Here is a 12,557-nt window from a genome sequence, read left to right as displayed (position 1 = left end):
GGTGTGATAGGTGGGGCCAAGAATGTGAAGTCAATTCTAGACTGTTGGAAACTGTTCTTTCCGGATTCTCTAATCACACGTATTGTCCAATACACAAACGTAAAGCTCAAGGAAATGGCACCTTCCTACTCACGTAATACACGGGACTGCCCTCTAACTGATTTTGAAGAAATTTCAGCATTCCTAGGAGTACTATATCTTGCTGGAGTAAAGAAGTCACAGCACCTAAATACAGATGAGTTGTGGGCCACAGATGGAACTGCACCAGACTTTTTCATCGCGTCAATGAGCAAACGAAGATTTCACACTCTTCTCCAATCTGTTAGGTTTGATGATATCACTACACGAGCACAAAGGAAGCAAGAAGACAGCCTATCTCCAATTAGAAAAATATTCGATGACTTTGTTAGTGTCTGCATGAATAGTTACAGGCCAAATGCTTACACTACCATTGACGAGATGTTAGAAGCATTCAAAGGACGATGCAAGTTCAGACAATACATTGCAAATAAACCTGCAAAATATGGCATAAAAATATATGCACTCTGTGATGCTAGAACATTCTACACTCTAAATATGGAAATTTATGCAGGAAAACAACCATCTGGGCCTTACCAAGTTCCCAATGATGCACAAAACGTGGTCTTGCGATTAATACGTCCAATTGACAACAGCGGAAGGAATGTGACCATGGACAATTATTTTACCTCCATACCTCTAGCTAATGAACTGTACACCAACCACAGGTTGACACTAGTAGGAACTCTTCGATTGAATAAAAGAGAAATTCCACCGGAATTTTTATCTGTCAAAGAAAGGCTTGGAAACAGCAGCATGTTTGCGTTTGGAGAGAAACCATCTAAGAATTGTCTCCTCTGCTCTTATGTGCCAAAGAAGAAACAGAAAAAAAATGTTATGATGATTTCCACCATGCATAATGACGACGGCATTGATCCTGACTCTGGAGAGGCAAAAAAGCCAGATGTGATTACTTTCTACAATCTCACAAAAGGAGGAGTGGATGTTGTAGATCGTCTGAAATCTGAATATTCTGTTTCAAGAATAAGCAATCGCTGGCCTCTCACAATGTTTTTCAGCCTTCTCAACATTGGAGTAATAAATGCTCAGATAATTTACAAAACAAATACAAGCGACTTGTTGGCTCGTAGAAAATTTGTTACGCAACTTAGTATGATGCTTACAAAACCACATATGATGAGACGGATGTCAGTTCCAAATGTATCACTTCGTCTGAAGAAGAAAATAACAAGTATTGCAAACATTGAAAGTCTGCCGAAAACTGAGAGAACTCTTGAATCAGAGGAAAAGTCCCGATGTGCCTATTGTCCCAAAAGAAAGAATCGATTCACATATCATTCATGTAGTAAGTGTTCCTCCCCAATATGTAAAGAACATACAGAAACAACTGTTTATGTTTGCCGTGAATGTGCTGCAAAAGAAGTTGACTGTGAATCTGATTAGAAACATCCTCAATTATAAAACATTTTGAATTTTAATTTATATCAATAATAAATTGTATTTTAATGTGTTTATTTGAATTAATGTTTTAAATATTCATAAAGAAGAATGCTGTAACAATGTAAAATGATTTCAATGTTTAATAAAACATGTTTGATAAAATATATTTTGCAAATATTAAGTGATAACTGAAAACAAAAACAAGTTGTTAGAAAAAATCTAACACGCGAGTTATCGCGTGACACATGAAGGCGCGAGCGATAGCAGGTTAATAGTACGCGAAAGAGAAATTTACACTTGGCAGAGCTACAGTAACACGCTGCTGGAATTTTCATTAACCAAAGTAGTAGTAATAGTACTTTTTTAAGATGTTCTTTAGGCAGTAAGACAACTGAAATATTCTTAAATGTGCTAAACTTTTTTTTTAAATAAATCAGAAATACAAACTAAGAATCTTTAAATATGTAACGAACCCGTCTCGTCACAAATTGTACGAGTCGCACCTCTATTTTTATCACCTTTCTAAGAATCTGAGAATTGTATAAATTTAAAAAAATGAGTTCCACCTCTATTTTGGAAATCTTACTTTAGGAATATACTTTAATTAGTTTATTTCTTCTCCACCGGTTTTCGCTAGCATCGCAGACCCTATATAAAGGCCAAAGCTTGTCTGGCAAGTTAGTTAGACTCCGCCTGCGGGCGAGAGAAGGTGTGCTCAGCTACTGCGAGAGACCAAACACCAGGAAGGGAGAAGGACTCCGCTTTCGGGAGAGACTAGGTGCCCTTCGCTCCGGCGAGAGACCAAGAACCGCAATGGAGACTCACTCCGCCCTATCCAGCGAGAGACCAAGAGTAGTAAGGGCTCCATCTTCGAATGAGAGAAGTTACACTCCGTCTTAGGACGAGAGAAGTGAACTTGGCACTGCCAAGAACACACTCCACCCTCGGGCGAGAGAAGTGACTAATCAGCTTTCCTTTTACTTCCCTCAGCAACGAACCGCGAGGTAGAAATTTATGCTCTAATAGGAATATTATTTTAGGAGGTAGATTAGTAACGGGTTTAATATGTAAACGTAGGGTCCCTATGTATCAAGGTAAATTGAGTACGTACTAAGTTTATCCATTGTATTTTTGTGTCTAAAGTCCTGTTATCTTAATTTAAACTCATAACCTCTCTGTATTAGTCTAAGTTTTCTTTCTGAATTTTGTAGTTGAATAAAATTTTATATGTTAAAGTCAATCCTGTGTATCGCTCTGGTCAACCCTTTGGCTACTTTTTTAACTGGCAACATACACCCGAACCCTGAGAGCAATGCTGGAGGAAAAGGTTAGCATTATGGGTAAAACTGAAACTAGTCCTTTCTCTGTGGAGGGCGACGACGACTCTTGCATTATAGTAAACATTATGGAGTCGGTTCCAGAGAGGCCCGCGCTAATGCAACCTTGGCTCACGAGAAATCCTGTCTAGGGGCCCAAAGTATCTACCTACAAGCTCTTCGACACAATCAGTTTCAACATCAACACATCTTAAAACGATAGTAACTTGCCTCGAAATCTTTGGTGTAATCAATTGATACAGCTAATTTGACTTCTTTTAATTAGCAATTTTGACTATGCTGCACATGAATTGAAATATTAAATATTTGACGCAGTGGCGTAACAAAATCGCAAAGTACGCATCCGCAAGAAACAACAAATTCTTCCAGGAAATTTATGTAATTACTTAGAATGGCTGGTTGTGGCTACACTTACATTAATAATTATACAAATTGATGCTCTACCTCTGAATTTTCACATATTACAACATATCTTTCTTTAACATTTATGTATTCAAAAGAAGAAAATACTTACTTATCCCCTCCCCCGCCTCTCTTAACAGCTGGGTGGATAAAAATAATGATTTTTATTTATAATTTTTTTATATTTTTTATTTAAATCGATCTTTTTTTGGCACCGTACACATAGACATGTTTTATTAGAAAGGCTTTTGTCTGATAAACGGCCCTGTAAAATAACATATTACATGTAAATATGCATTTCTCTGTTTCTGGAACTGAACATAATGAACCTAATATGAAAATGTTTGTTGAGTGTGTTAACGAAACTATTATAATTTCTGTAACTTTTCTTACAGTGAAAATAATAAATTCTGGATGTTCTTTATAATTTTAACTTAAAATAATTTTTACAGTCTTTGTAGCCGAATATTAGTGTTTTAATGATAGTTAGCCAAATATCAGCTGCCATGTTTATTTACAGTTTAATGAAAATGACACTATTTACGGTTTAACATGATTAGTGGTTTGTATATTATTCTATTTAAAAAATGTACTATTTTTGCTTATAAAAATTATTGAATTTTAAATCAAGGGAAATTTAAGTGTATTTTTCTCAGATGACATATTACATTTACTTTTTTCGTATGAGCTTCACCCCATCAGTACATATATTTTGTTTCCTTTATTTCCTTTCTTAGAGCATAATAAACACCATTCAACGATTACAAGATTAATATACTTTCACAAGAAGTGATTCTGATATCTACAAATGTCTTGTGTACATTATTCTGTAATTGTATTTAAAGTGATTTCAATAAATGATTTTTTAAAAATAGAATTCCCCAATTTAAATCTTCATTTAAATCAAACTGATTTAAATCAAACCACCTTGCTTAACAGAAAGCTGACTTCTGGGCAGCGAAGGACACTTTTACATTAAATCTTGCCCTTTCTCGTTCAAGAGTGAGATTAGTGAGTCCGCTAAATTTGGGCTGAATCATACCATTCGACACTACCTTCCAGAAGTTTTTCCTAGGTTTCAATTTTGAGAAAGATATTTTTTTTTTCGTGGTTGTTACTTGAAGAGTAGGGAATAAACAGAAGGCGGTACAGGATACAGAGAACACTGGAAGCTAGTGTAGAGCTATCGAGGAGAAGAAACTTTGCCAAAGCACTTGATTTCAGATTTAAGCACATTCCTGAAACGTAGAACTTGATCAGGAAATTCGGAAGATAAATCATCTTCGTGCCCATTACAGAGGGCAATAGCTGCATCTGAAGTTGTAGGAAGGAAGGAAGAACTGCTAATATTATCCACACCCTTCTTCAGTTTAAAAAAACAGGAAGCATTTAAATGCCCCATACTTTGCTCCGTGGCCAGTTGGAGGTGCTTTATCATTAACATATTATAATCGTGTAGGCTATGCAAGGTCACGAGACAGAAGAAAAGCCAAGACAAAGCGCTTTTTACTCAAGAAAATAATAAATGGATAAAAATGTCCAAGCAATTTTTGCGTTAATGTTTCACATGAGAAATGAAAATTATTTTGACTTTATAGTAGCCCCTTAGGCTTAGAGCTCCCACCCGCCTCTGATTTGACGTATTCATTCAAGTTATAACGTTAAACTAGAATATAAAGCCAGATAAGAAAAATGTTTTAATTTTATTGCCCACAAAAATTAGCCTTTTCTATCTTTCTCACTTCCATTTATGACGTTTTTCGTATCAACCTCATGGGACGCGAGGCCCCTACATGCGCGAGGCCCAGGGTGGGTGGTCGCCCACTTCACCCACCCCTTGCTACGCCAATGGTTATACAACCTCAAGGCACCTGCGCCTAGCAGAAATTCAAATATTTCCATGCGTAGTGAAATACAATGGCCGTTGGCAACACTGACAGTAGTGCTCGCGTCTACAAAGGCCTGCACAAGACCTGGAGCAGACCCGTTCGCGAGACATCGCTCCTGAAATGCCATGCAACCTGCGCAACACCCTCGCTTGAGCAGCTTGTATGCCCACCTGCACAGATCGTTCCTGGCAGGCATTGTAGACCCGCCGGGTACCCGCAGTCTTACGATACCTAGTAGGTCTCAGTTCGTTCTTTCCATCAACTGCAGACCCCTCCCTCTGCATGACGTAGTTGCTTCGAGTAGAAACTGCACCTGGCCCACACCGTTCTGCAGTGTTGCCAACTGCAATAGATTTTCACTACTTAAAAAAGGGAACTCGAAGCTTCGTAAGCCACATCACCAATGAAATGAGATTTACGAATGTTGCTACCCCCCCTTCCACACACACATTGAAATAGGTTTTCCGTGGCACAGGATCCATAAGTATATGTCGTAAACAACCAATATACGTATATATAGTGATATAGGACAGGACTGAAACATGTCACGTTCGACGCTGAGGTCGCGAGTCGAACAACACACTGTTCTACTGCGAACACCAGGGCCGTAGCCAGCCAGGGCCATTGCCGTTACCCTCGTTTGGGGGGTAGGGCCAAGTACTTGGATAAACGTGCCAACAAGAACAATCACAATAATAGTAATAAAGTAGCATGAAAGGCATTATAATCCTCATAAATCACGCAAAAAGGGGGTAGAAGTCAGTTCTCACGCGCATTTGTGTTGAAACAGAGGATTAGAAATATTTTTTTTCAACACGTCAATTTCACATTAGCTAATAATGGAAAACAAGCACACAAACTGTTTTTGAAAGAAAGAAAGTGCATGATAAATGCATTCCGAATGTACAGACATATGGCATGTAAAATTTCCATCTACAATATTTTCTTTTCACATGGAGCGACGTATTACATAATCAATTCATCCAACTCGTAACAAACCAACATTAATAGCAAATAATATCACGGGCCGCCATAGCATTCTCTGTTTTAAAACTTTTCTCACTTAGATCGTTCGGCGCTCAGGGCCGACTCCCGCTACCCCTTTGCTACGGCATTGAACTTGATGAGACTGGATAATATTTTATAATATATTTCTACTTTCATAAAATTTGAAATCAAGGGGTTGCAATTACCCCTCCATTCCCCCTCTGCAGGTGCCCTTGGCCGTCTGGAAGGAAAATGCAAGAAAAATATGAAAATTAATTCCATCTTGAGTACCCTTTAGCCCTGCTACTCTTAAATTCTGCTAGTCTGTTTTTTCTTGTACTTTAATGTTTGACCCCCACCCTGACCCTTCCGCTAGACTTAATTTCCGTCCAAGCTTGTGAGCAATGCACCCTACCCCCTCTGGTTACGCCACTGCGTGCCTGGTTAAGGCACCATGCAATGAAAAGCAATTAGTTTTCAGTGAGGAGATTTTTGTTTGCTCGATCATTCATTTAAATAAATGAAGCTGTAATACTGCGTGCATTTCCTGGCAATAAGATAAAAACTGCTTACGCTGAACTGAAATCGCTAAGTATATAAATTCTCCTTGGAGGAGAGAGCTCCTCCTAGGACCTCGTAGGATTTACGAGCTACGTAAGTAGGCAACACTGGCTGAAGCTGTCCACGTGGTGATGAAACACCTGGAGCGACACGCTGCCGGAGGGCTGTTTCCTTCCAGCAGGTTTTGCAGGCGCCCGGGTCTTGTTGAATGCCCAGTTACCTTGTAAGCGCAGAGCACCTGGAAGACGAAGAACCCGGGTAAAGACGCAAGTCGACTCGTTGCCGTGGGCAGGCGAGCAGGTAAACCTGTCCTCGCGGCAAGCGGGCAGTGGGTAGGTAAAATGCAGATTATGCTGGCCTCTACGCGTCTACCTGCAAGAACTACATCCAGTCTCACGGGTCTTCTTAAGACCCGGGTAATAGAAAAACCTGGCAGGCATCGATGCCTGTGCACAACTGTGAGGTGAAGCTCGCATGCGCGATGTCGAACACCTGGGCTTGACGTGCGTGTTGCATATTATTGTAGGCGCGCCTCCTCGCAGACGGGGTTTTTCCGGGTCTTGTGCAAGTCTGCATGTAGGAGGACGTCCAAGATCTGCCAGAAGCAACGGTGCAGGAAGTGAAAGACAGATTGCTGGCCTCACCATAGAAGTCGTTGTGTAAACTGTCGCAGGAAATGGGAGTTTCCACAAGCACATGTCAACGAGCTGCCAAGAAAGCAAGCTGTATGCATATCGTGTTACTGCTATGCAACAATTGCAACCTCCCGACAAAGTGAAAAGAATCAATTAACAGACCACTTCCAACACTCGCTGTGACGTCACCATGCTCCTGGGGTGTAAGGGGTGACCTTCCACGTAGGCGCCCAAGAGTCAACCTCACTTCCACGTTAGTGCACCCTGGACTAAAGACTAACGAGGCTCTGGCGGCTGGCACTATGGCCAGTATAATGTTGTGTGTGTTGTCCTGTTTGTTGTCCTTGTGTGTGCTGAGTGCCCGTTTACGGCCTCAGCTTTTAACAGAAGTCAGAACATTTTAACATTTTAGTTATGCAACGCTGGAGTTGTTATTTGTAATGATAAGGGGCTGGCCCCCGTATAATGTGACGGGAGCAAAATAGCCTAAGTGCTGACGCTCCCAAAATTTTAAATTCAAAATCAAAATCAAAATCAAAATCACCATGCTCCTCATGCACCAAAGTCATAACATTATGACCAATAGTTCGATTTTCATAAGCGAAAATCAGGGAGCGAGAGCGAGTGAAGCACCCTGTATATCTGATTTTAAATATATTGGTACTAAAATATATGTATTTGTATGTGTCCTAAAATCTACAGGCTTATCGCACATACTTGAGGTTTCAAAAAAGGACATTTTTTCTTATTTTACACCTTAAAAGTAAACGATTAAACTTGCTGTTGCGTTTCTTAATTAAACACTGGACTGATTATATACACTATTTAATGTACACTGACACTGGACTACATTGGAATGGAGTCCATCACCGTGTAGCAATGTTTCTCGCTCTACTCTCGTTCAGTGCGGGTATTTCCTTATCCGTACCACGCCCTGAACAGTCTCCGAAGAAGAGAGACTGCACAGTCCTGTCACCTGGTGGCGACAAGTATAATGGACACTTAAAATATATGTACAAATTCACGTTATGATTATAATACACATACTAATATATCCCAAACACTTGTAAATATTAGTTAGTTTGTGATTGATAACTGCAAGATCATGAATGTATACGTAACGTTATTCGTCATCATAACACCATTATATAAGAGGTTTCTCCTCTTTGCTTCATTGTTTAAAAGAATCAAACTTTAAGTTTGTCGCAAAAAGTTCTAGAATACGTGTCTTTCAATCCAAATATTCGCGATTGCATTGATCCGACGTGCCATCTAGTGAGATTTTTGGAATTTACTGTATGTAGAATATTGTGCTTCAACGTTTCTTCCATAAGAGCCATGCCCACACGCTACCACCTCTGAAAGTAAATAAATTATGTATGCAGCGGCCATCTTGGAAGCGACACTAGCGCTCAAGTGGTATATTCCTTTTCAAGGATGATTTCCTTGTTGCTTTTTTTCAGAATACGTGTCCTCATATCCAAGTATAGAATCTATTCTTGTTCAAGAAGACTTGGAACTCCATCTTCAAGAATTTTAAAGGTACGCGTCTCCAAATTCAAGTAGAGATTGAATTCGACACCATCCAAGGTTTTACAATATTGCCCCGTTCTCCGTGGTGACTTTCATGTACACTTGTAGTTGGGCAATGATTCAATTGTTCTGCAAGTGCACCAAGGCCTGGTACAACGGAGAGCTGCGTTCACGAAAGACGACGGCGCTAATCATTCCGCTAACACCCTCATGCCCGAATTAACGACCGCCCCTCGTATATAACCCTTTTAAACACCAATAAGCAAACTCGCGGAGGGGAGCGTGAACCTTTACACTGGTTTATCCTAATCTCACCATGTCCACCGGTCTTGGTAGCGAACGGAGAGATGGGAACAGCGAAACAAAAGCGAAAAAGCAAGTGCCATAGAATTTAGCCATTGTTTCCCCCTCAGAAACACAGGACACTTTGTATCTTCCCCCTACTTTTTAGAATCCTTTGTTTTAATTTAATCAAAGTGCAGGGAGATGGAAGGGGGTGGAGGGTGATAATGAGACGTGCTCAACGAGCGAGAATTTACCTCCTTTGAGAAAGAGCCAGCCGGCAGCTGGAGTGAGAAAAATAAAACTTTAGTCGGGAGGTCTTTTGATCTCGAAGAACACGGTTCCATTCTCCCGTAAATGAAAATCGTTTCGCGTCATCCAAGCCAGAGATCGAAATGCCTGTATCTCTGCTAGTGACGACGGCCTCTCTTTTTCTCACCACCCCCCGTCTATTCTAGGGTTGATTTTTTGGGGCCTCCGTCATGTTGCAACACTGAAAGTATTATTGAAATGACCGTGGCATGTTAATAACCAGGAAATAGTAAAAAAAAGTGTTAGGTATGTAGATATACATTTAGTTATTGTAATCAAAATATGGACTTAGAATTGTGAAAAATGGAACTTTTCATTAAGGCAGCGGGCTCACCTAGCTGAAGATGCATTAGGCGTATCTGACATTAAACGAAATGCAAAATGTGCATTGTATTCTGTTACCAAAGCAATGTGTTATCAAACTAGACTTATATTGATTGATTCGGACTATTTTAACTTCGCTTTTCTGCCACTTTTGGGTAATCGCGAAGATGAGGACGTTTATTGATGAAGTGACGCTCACAAACAACACCCATACCCCTCCCGGGATTCGAACTCGGGACCCCTGGTGTCGTAGCGCGCTGTGCTAACCAGTACACCACGGAGGTCGGCAAATAGACTTTACATGGCATTAATTGGAATGTAAAAATTCAAATGCGAAATGTTCTTTATATTTTTATTGGATTTTTGTTACTTAGCGTAGTTTTTCTGCCACTTCTGGCCAATCACGACGTTCTGTAAGAGTGATGATGTGATGAAATTGATGAAGGGGTACTCACAAAGAGTGCCCTGACCGGTATTCCAATCCGGAACCCCTGGCGTCTTAGCGTGAAGTGGTAAACACTTCACCACGAATACGCACAAAACGTACCATCGACAAAATGTACGAGGGACGTTCATTATAGAATTCCCCTGACCCAGTTCTAGTTAATGTAGAACACTGAAATTGTATATGTGTAATGATACATATGTGCATAGGTCACGAGGTAATTTGCAATTCTGAACTTCTCTTAGTTTTTGACTTACAGGTACTAAATTTAGGCAAGGTGTAATGATGGATCCAGTGGTATACCGAGCAGTCATCAAGTTTCTTTACTTGAAATGCCGCACACCAAAGGAAACGTTTGATGAGATGGAAGAGGCTTATGGAGAGGTTGCCCCATCGTATGACGTAATGAAGCACTAGCATCATCAGTTCAAGTGTTGTCGGACTTCAGCAGAAACAGCCACATTCCCGGGCGACCCCATTCAGCCATTGACGAAAACACCATTGGGCAAGTGAAAGCCGCCATTTTGGAGGATCGCCGCATCCGTTCGCCAACTAGCTGAAGATTCCAAGATCAGTGTGGAGTCTGTGGACTTCCACCTCTTCCCAACCATGAAGACATTTCTGAAGGGACGCACTTCCACGACGATGAAACGTTGATTTCTGAGCAGTGATGTGCCGTAGACTATAAGTTTACGTCTACATGCGTTGTCTACACGTAATCTACGCGTAGATTACATTGGGTTGTAGTTTACATAGACTACGTAGACAATCTAAAGTGCATTAAAATTAATTTTCAAGGGTTTCATGAAAGTAAAGTGACATTTTCAACTATATTGGCTCCTAACGAAATGAAAAGAATCATACTTAAAACAAAATTTCTCTTCTCTTCTATCATCAACTATGGAAGAAGATAAATAGTATGCAAAAAACATCAACAGATGGCAGTTCGTGAGGCAATTTTCATTTAATTCCACGGTGCCCTTTGCTAAGGTATCACCTTTCGCCATGTTGTTTACATAGAATACGTAATCTACGTGTATAAAATAGTCTACGTGTAGAATGTAGACTATCGTTGTTTACGCGTAGACGCACATCACTGTTTCTGAGGTCAACTCATTGCTTCTGGAGCAGCCTGCAGACTTCTACAAATAAGGTATCCACGGGTGCATAAAGCGATGGGAAAAGTGTGTGGCCATTGGTGGTTCCTATGTAGAGAACGACTAATGTCCGTACCAATTTTCGTTTATCTCCGTCCATAGGAACTGGGTTAGGGGAAATATTTAATGAACGTCCCTCGTAGCTGCGAAGGGTCTTCGAATGAGTCTTAATAAAATTGCGATGCGACAAAACGTACCACTTGATGGGACGGCATCAAAAATCACAGTAATCAAAGATAAGAGTTAGCTTCGCTGATTCTGGCGCTTGAGAGTGTATTTCCGCACTGCAGTGTAAGTTAATACGAACATTAAAGAAGTCAAAGCACTGATACAAGTTTGTGTCTTGGAACAGATATTGCATCTGTTTGATTGATTTACCATTCCCATAGCGGAAATTTTGTTTACATCAGTGGCGGTGCGTTCCAGCACTTGAAAGCACCATCCATGAAAAAAAATGAGTAAAGCGTTTCAAACTCTCTTTGTCCTTCTCACCGCAGAAAATGATACTTCTGTTTTCCTCTCTATCGTCTGCTAGCAGGAAAGAAGTAGAGTGCCACACACGTAAATTTGCCGTTGCGTAGAAACGAATTTTCGTTTCGTCTCCCTCTCTCTTAGCATCACGTGTTCTACCCTGCTCGAAAACCTTCGCTATTGTTGCCATATTGTCATTCCATTCCTGGACACACTCGCGCAAACTTCATTGAAAACAATTGAACAGCGCTCCAGCTCGCGGTTCCCACCGGTCAGCAGGGACGGCAATGTGGCAATATAGCACGGCGTAGTCGTTGCTTCTTTTATGCAGTGCATGTTCATTGGCTAGCTAGTAACTAGTGTTGCCAACTGTAATAATGAAGCACTATTTCTATCACGGAAGGGGAAAGCAGGTAAAGTGGCGGTGAGTTTTGTTGGATTGGAAGCACCATATTTTTATTTTATACTAAGTATTTGACCGGTTTGACGTTGTGTGCGTGTATTGCGTGTGTGTATGTAAAAGCGTGTGTTTGCTAATGAACGTTAAATTCCATAATGCCTCCAGTTCTGTCGAAGTTGAAATCAAAAACCTTGCATAGCCAAGCTCGGGAAATTCTAAGCAATTCAACTCTGGCTCCGGCAGGTGTTCTTGTAGAAATTGCATAGAGGAGGCTGTCATTTTTGCTGCTTAATGCGATACATATTGTTTTCTGTGTTAAAATTGCCATGCTTTGATGGGTGAC

This window comes from Lepisma saccharinum, chromosome 25, assembly GCF_977018435.1.
Source record: "Lepisma saccharinum chromosome 25, izLepSacc3.1, whole genome shotgun sequence".
NCBI classification, from domain to species: Eukaryota; Metazoa; Arthropoda; class Insecta; order Zygentoma; family Lepismatidae; genus Lepisma; species Lepisma saccharinum.
Note: the sequence above shows the minus strand (reverse complement) of the source record.